General features: G+C 46.1%; 1 pseudogene; it reads right to left on the bottom strand.

Moving 5' to 3' along the window:
• Positions 1 to 6,287: 6,287 nt before the first annotated feature.
• On the bottom strand, positions 6,288 to 6,406 carry LOC111745175 (annotated as a pseudogene).
• Between the last annotated feature and the right edge of the window lie 589 nt (positions 6,407 to 6,995).

Genomic DNA, 6,995 nt, shown 5'->3' with positions numbered 1-6,995 from the left:
AATTTCCTTTTTCATTATAGGGTTCATTTTCTCTTTATTCATTGGTTTTCCTCAGATGCTCTTTGATGGTTGTTTGTTTGTTTGTTTCTTTGCCATTTGTAATTAATAATAAAAGACTTCTTTTAGGAGACAGGCTTGGCTTCCCCTAGAATTGGTCGTTTGTTCGCCCTGTAGTCTTCACCACCCGCAGGTTGAATGGGTGTACTTCGCTTTAGGGCACCTGGGCAGCAGTTAGACCTGAGGGCCCTTGAAAGGACAGAATAGGATGCCTGGTCTGTAACTAGAAGCCCTGTATGGCCCCAGGCAGATCTTTCTGTTCACTTAAAGAGCCCTCCTGTGTTTGCCTGAGGATCTGCAGAGCTTCCTGACCTGTGAAAGGTGGGAGCGGGGTAGGGAGCTGACTGTGCAAGAAGGAAAGCCTGGTTTGCAGTTTAAAAGACATGATGCCTTTTTAAAGCATGCTGTTGCTTTACCTCAATTTACCAAGCTATTGCTTGGACTACCCAAGGGTTTAGAAAATATTTAGAAAATATTTATTGAGTTTCCTGTTCTGTAGCAGTGAACAAGGGAGACAAGTTTTGGTCTCATGGAGCTTGTAGTCTGGCAGGGAAACATGTACTTACAATAACGTATGCTGAGGGTTATGAAAGGAGAAATAGAGGGTGCCATAGGACCCATACGGCAGGGGGAGCCTAACTTGGCCCAGGTGGAAGGCCTCCCTAAGGAAGTGATGTTTAATCTGCGATCTGATGGCTGAGTACGATGTCAGAGTTCAGTGGCAAGTGGCAAAGTGCAGTGGCAAGGGAGAGCCTGGAACCTACAGCAGGTCTTCCTACTGCGAGGGCACCGGGTTGTGCAGTCGGGAAATGTCCTGCGTTTTCTGGGTCTGGCATTCCTCAACTGGAAGATGAGGTGATCACATGCTCTTTTCAGCTGTAAACATCGACGAGACTAAGATTGTTGAAAATTAACTCAAGAGTGAAGATCCATCTTTACCATAACTGCCCCGATCTGAACCCTATGTCTAGCTGGTGGAAAGCGGGTCTTGAGAAGGCTGAAGAAAGGCCAGGAGGGGCAGTGTGGTATCCTGCAACCCCCCTGTCCATTTTCCAGGTGCACACTCATGGCCATCAGGCTTCCCTCCGCCAGCTCTTCTGACACATCAGCAGTAGTCTGAGGGGGACCGGGAAGTAGAGCCTCAGAAAACCCACCCCGTAGGAAAGCAGCCAGGTGTACTCTCAAAGAAACAAACAAACAAAAATCGAGCCTTTCTTTGTCACTTTTTGTGGGGTCGACTCCCCTCCCCAATCCCGCCCCCGCAATGACTTAAGTGTCTGATTTCAAAATATTGTTGAGTGTAGGTGTGATTCTTTATACGTCTGTACCAGAGGTGGTTAACTGGTTATTTCTGGGTGATAGGATGATGGATGATTTTCCTCTCTTTTTTCCGGTTCTTTTTGTATTTTACTTTTTTTTTTTTTAAATAATCAATTAAGATTATGTTAGAATATTATCTGGCATATGGTAAACATTTGATAAAAGTTTTGTTTTTGTTTATGGGTTTTTTATTTTAAAAAGTGCCTCATGTACAGAATGCTTGTAAATTGGACATGGATCTTTTTCTTAAGAAGCTCAAATTCTAGCCGAATAAGATCTACCCAGAAACAAATATGCCTCAAAGAGACTAGGATAAGTTTCTTGAGAAACAGATAAAGTAGTAAGGAAATTCAGAGGAGGAAGAGACCCCTTTTAGACTGGGAGTGAGGAGGTGGGGATTGAGGGCGGCTTGTGGCAAAGGGGCTGTCAGCCCTTCCGGCCAGCTCCGCGCTCTGAAGCAGCCGCCAGCTTCCTTTCTCCTCAAATGGAGCCCAAAGTGCTGGCTGTGAAGAATCACCGAGTCTCCTGCAGGGAAACCCTTTAAGAGGCAGTAAAGTAAGAGACTTAAAATACAGGCCAGTCCACAGACTGTCCTGGCTTGGAGCATGGGCTCTGTTACTTTGTAGATTGGTCAGTCTCTGTACATGTCAGTTTCCACATTTGTAAGATGAGAATATTAATAATATACCTCCTGCGTCTGACTATTGCAAGGATGACATAAAGTGGTATTTATAGAGTACTCAGCACCAAGCATGGCCCCAGTGCACAAAGTATATCTGCCATTGTCAGAAGACAAAGTGAGCTAGTGTTGTCCATGGATTGTATCACAATGAGCAGTTATTCAGTCTGCAAGGCAAGTGATACAAAGTATAAGTTGTAGAAGAAATCTGTATCTGTTTTTATGAATGGGCTCCTTACTATTATTTTCACTCACATAATAGAACACGCATGAGTCAAAGCACTAAGGGCGATGTCAGTAAACTGACCTGTCAAGAGCCCAGCTTCATTTCCTGCTGTTACTGGGCTTCTGGAATAAAGTCATAGCCAAACGATGGCCCCGGCCTCCAGCCCATCCAAGCTGAGTGTCATTGCTGAGGTCCACACCTGACAGCTCTGAGGGCTTCTGTTCCTTACTCATCCTGATGGCCTAGGGGAATACTGGACCCTTTTCTGGCTTCCTGATAGTCATGACCTTTATTCATTCATTGTCACATCATCCTCAGGGCAGCAGATGGTAAAACTGAGTCAGAATTAGAAAATAATGTCTTCACTATTAGAATAGCGCAGCTTATTCTTGCAAGTATTTTTCAACTTGTAGTATGTGCCAGGCACTTATCCACATAAGAACTTTGCAGGATAAATGCTATTATCCTTGTTTTACTTTGAGAGACCAAGGCACAAAGAAGTTAGCTTAGCTTATTTTTCTAAGTGGGGATGATCCCATTGAAAAATAAGGGCCAGGCTTGGTGAAATAACCATTTTTTGAGAAGTAGCACTGGCATATGTGCTGGCCTAAGTAGGAGTCCAAAGACTCAGTTTCCAGATCTGGCCCTTTCCTCTTGAGCTGTGTGGCCCTTGGGCACGTCACTTAACTTTTCTGTGTTTTATTTTCCTGTTCAGGAAAAGGAGATTAATAATGCAGCCCCTACATACCTAATTCTCCTGAAGCGAGAATGCAGTGAGATTAGGTACAAAAATGAGAGGCACCACCTACCAACACTCAGGATGTGCCGGATAACTTCAGCTACCTTGCATGCGTTATTCTCACAGCCCTGAAATGGAGGCCGAGGATCGCGTTCTACAGTTAAAAACACAACAGAACAAATTGAAGTTCAGAGAAGTTAAGTCAAGCAGGACTCAGATCCGCATCTCTGGCTCCCAAATTGATGCCCCTAATCACTCCATCCGTCGCATTGCTTTCCCCTGGACTCAGAAGTAGGGAGGTTTTGCATGTCTCTCCCATCAGGCACTCTACAAATACAAGAGATTATTATTATCTCTTGTAAGCACTACTGTTCTGTGTTAGTCCCTAAGGACAGTTAAAGTCTCTTGCTTCTTTATCTTATCTAGCAGTTTATGCTGCCTCTTCCAGTGTCCCCCAGGACTTGTTTAGTGAATTCTTTCGAGTTTTCTCCCAGAGAAACAGGCTCCACCATGTAGGAGGTCGAAGGAGCCAGGCCGAGCCTGACCTCTTGAGTAGGGGCCTCTGACTCCTCTCACCTTCAAGCATGTAGTTAATCAGCTTGTAGTAAAATTCCTTATGTTGCATTCATTAAACGCCTCAGTCACTGAATTACAGAAGTGGAAGACACCAAAGCCATCATCTTATTTGATCCAGAGAGAGAGGTGACTTGCTTAAGGCCATGCATTCAGTTAGCTGCGTGACCGAGATCAGAACCCAGTTCCCCAGGCAACATACCAGTGCTCTTTACGAGCCTTTCATGTGGGCACGTGTCATCTCCCGTGAAGGACAAGCTCACACAAGTACTGTACCTAGCGTACCTTTAAGAAACTATGGAGAAATTAAACAGCTTGGAAAATTGAACAGGAAGAGAGATGGGGAGTAGGTGGGGGAGCAGACCTCCACTCCAGCCTAGTATATTATACACCAGAGAAGTGAATTAAAACACAGCAAAGCAAACCAGATAGCCCACAGTCAGCAGTGACTAAGAGGTAAAGGGACTTTGCGGGGAGCCCTGGCCCAGTGAGTGCATAGGAAGCCTTTTGTCAGTAAGGCAGCGGTGTTGAAAATTGAAGGAAGGATGTTAGGCAAATGTGACAGCCCGGGATGCAGTTACAGCCCCCTGGCTCATTGTCCAAAGGAAATGGATCTCTCCTGTGGACGGCGAGGTGGAAACTGAGCAAGGGAGCTGAGTGGTTGACATCATCAGACTGAGCATTGGGTTACAACAAATGGGGACTTACTTGGCCCGAGACATGGGAAACACCCACTAAAACCTCGAAGTGCATTTCATTTAGAAAACACAGAGAGACGGAGAGGGAGAGAGAGGGCAGGAGAGAATCAATCCTGCCTGGTCTGCTTAATCTGGCTTACCCTCAAAAGGGAGGTGTTTTGAATCCTGGCTTCTTAAATTCAGCCTTCTCTTCTGACGGAGGACCCCTGGACTGTGAAGAAATTCTTTGCTCTTGTAAGTAGAACTCCATCCTCCCACGCCTAGGGAGAAGCAGGGCTCAGAGGCAGAGCTCTTTGTAGAGCCTGCTTTCTAGCCTGTTGATCACACAGTGTCTATTTTTATATTATGATACATTGTTACTCTGAAAATTATGGCTTTGTCTGAAACTCTCTAGGGCTGGAATCTGAGCCTCAAGTCTCACAGATGGGCTCCATTCAAATGCTGTTTTACTTTTTTTCCCAAAGAACTTTGGCACAGTATCTAGAGGTTTAAAAGCAGCTGCTTGGGCCAAATATAGGTGAAGAAATAACTCCTCCCTTAGCGATTGTGTTTGTAAAATCCTTTCTTTTTTTCTGATTACAAAGGTGTTGTAAAAAAAAATTTAAACATTCTAGAGAGAAATGTTTCTCAGAGTGAAAATTCCCAACAGTTTTCCCCTTCACACAGTGGAGACTTACCCTCAGACAGATGTAACATCGATATTTTAAATTTAAGGTACAGGTATGATTAGATTTCATGAAGTTATCTCATCACATATGCCCCAGAGCTGCTGGAACTGTGTGGAGAACTCCAAGGTGGAAAGAAGCGTTAGAAATCTTTAACTTTGGCTTTGTGATATTGTTACTGCTTCCTTTTAAAAAAAGTTGCCGTTTATACCTAAAAAATAAACAGAGCATGTAAGCCCATGGGCATTTTATTCATCGGGTCTGTTTTCAGGATTTTAAACCTACTCAGCCACCCTCTGTGCAGAGGGAAGGGAGGGGCCTTGCTGTCCCAGGCCCTCCCCAAGGGTGCCTGAGCGTAGTATTCTCAGGTGGCTTGAAATACATGGCTGCTGTGTGTCACCCACTTCCCTGGCCAGTAGGTAAAAATAATTGAAGAATCGCAGTGAGAGGAGAAAGACTTCAGCTTTAAAAAACAAAGAGCCACTCTGTGTTAGAAGGGCCACCCAAGGGAGCCGTGCGAGGCTGAGCAAGGGTTTCACACTGTCTGGGCTTCAGTTTACTCATTTGTATGTAAATGAGGGGCTGAAACTAGATGATCACTATATATTTCCAAATTCATCTTGAAATAAACCATCGGTTTTTCTTTCCGCTTTGAGAACCCTTAGTGCTTGAGAAGCAAAGGGCCCTTGGTTTTCCAGTTCCCAGAGTCAGAGTGCCTAAACACTGGTACCTCTAGGAGAGTTAAAAGAGGACGTAAGACAGGCACCATTAAGTTACTTCTGAGTGTTTACGGTTTCATCAGGTTTGGTGTTCCTGAAGAAAGAGAAAGTTTCGGCGTGATGATGATGTGTGTGTGTGTGTGCGCGCGCGCGCGCGTGCGTGTGTGTGTGTGCACACACAATGGGGAGGCAGGAGGAAAAGGATTAATGTGATTGGGCATCTCCTAGATGTCATGACTCCTGCGTGGGGTGCTCCTCCCCGTAGGTAACCCGAGGTAGTCGATATCACCCCCAACCCCACTGGCTGAGGCTGAGTCTCCACTGTGTGCCCCCTTGTCAGCCCAGACTCATCCTGAGTGTTCACCAGAACTACACTTACGGAATTGCATAACTTCGGGTCCCCGTGTCTCCGCTAGACCGTACGCATCCTCTCGTGAGTCAGTCTCGTCCGTCACTGTACCCCATTGCCTGGTAGAAAGCCTAACACATAGGTACAGAGGACACACATCATACCGAATTTTAACTTAAAGCCCAACGTCCTAGTTTCTAGCTTGGTGAAAGAGAGGGCGAAGAGGAGGGGAAATCTCTTTCTCCCTCTCTTTTTTTTTTTACATCTACAGCACCTGGTCTTCCTAAGTGGTCTTCCATCCCAGTACTGACCAAGCCTGACCCTGCTTAGCTTCCGAGATCAGACGAGATCGGGCACGTTCAGGGTGGCATGGCTGTAGACAGAAATCTCTATTTGCCTCGCTTCCCGCTCCATTTCATCTAGACATGGCCTCCCCTGTTGCTGGGGAAGGATGACGTGAGCCAGAGTACAAAGAAAAGCGATAGTTGTCACATCTTGGATTTCGAGTCGCAGAGGTTCCAGGTCTTGGCAGTTTAAGGGATCTTTATCCTGAAGGCCGTCGGAGACCCTAACTCTGAGTAAGAGGCAGCATTTAAAAACTCTTTGCTTGAGTTAAGATCTTGGTTACCAGGAGGGTTCGCAAAGCCCTGTGGCATATCAGGAACTGTGGCCGTCCCCCGCAGCTCAGCCCTTTGAAGGTGGACTGTTTGCTGCCATGGGCGAGGGCATGGGCAGCAGGAAGGCCAGGTCTCCACCTCCCCCCAGCCCCCCAGGGTGATAATGAGGAGGTATACTCTGGAAGTAAGTACCCAGTCCTTGTTCCTGTTTGGGGTGCGGGGAATGGAAATGTGGGTGGCCTCGTGCCCTTCAGTCCAGGCCACCATCAGGAACCAGACGGGGGTGGCTTTGGTTTCTCCTTCTGTGCCATCAGAGTCAGCACAGTTATCAGTGTGCTTTTCCTCATATATCC

This window comes from Pteropus vampyrus, unplaced genomic scaffold, assembly GCF_000151845.1.
Source record: "Pteropus vampyrus isolate Shadow unplaced genomic scaffold, Pvam_2.0 Scaffold147, whole genome shotgun sequence".
NCBI lineage: Eukaryota > Metazoa > Chordata > Mammalia > Chiroptera > Pteropodidae > Pteropus > Pteropus vampyrus.
Note: the sequence above shows the minus strand (reverse complement) of the source record. Positions and strands in the feature narration are given on the sequence as shown.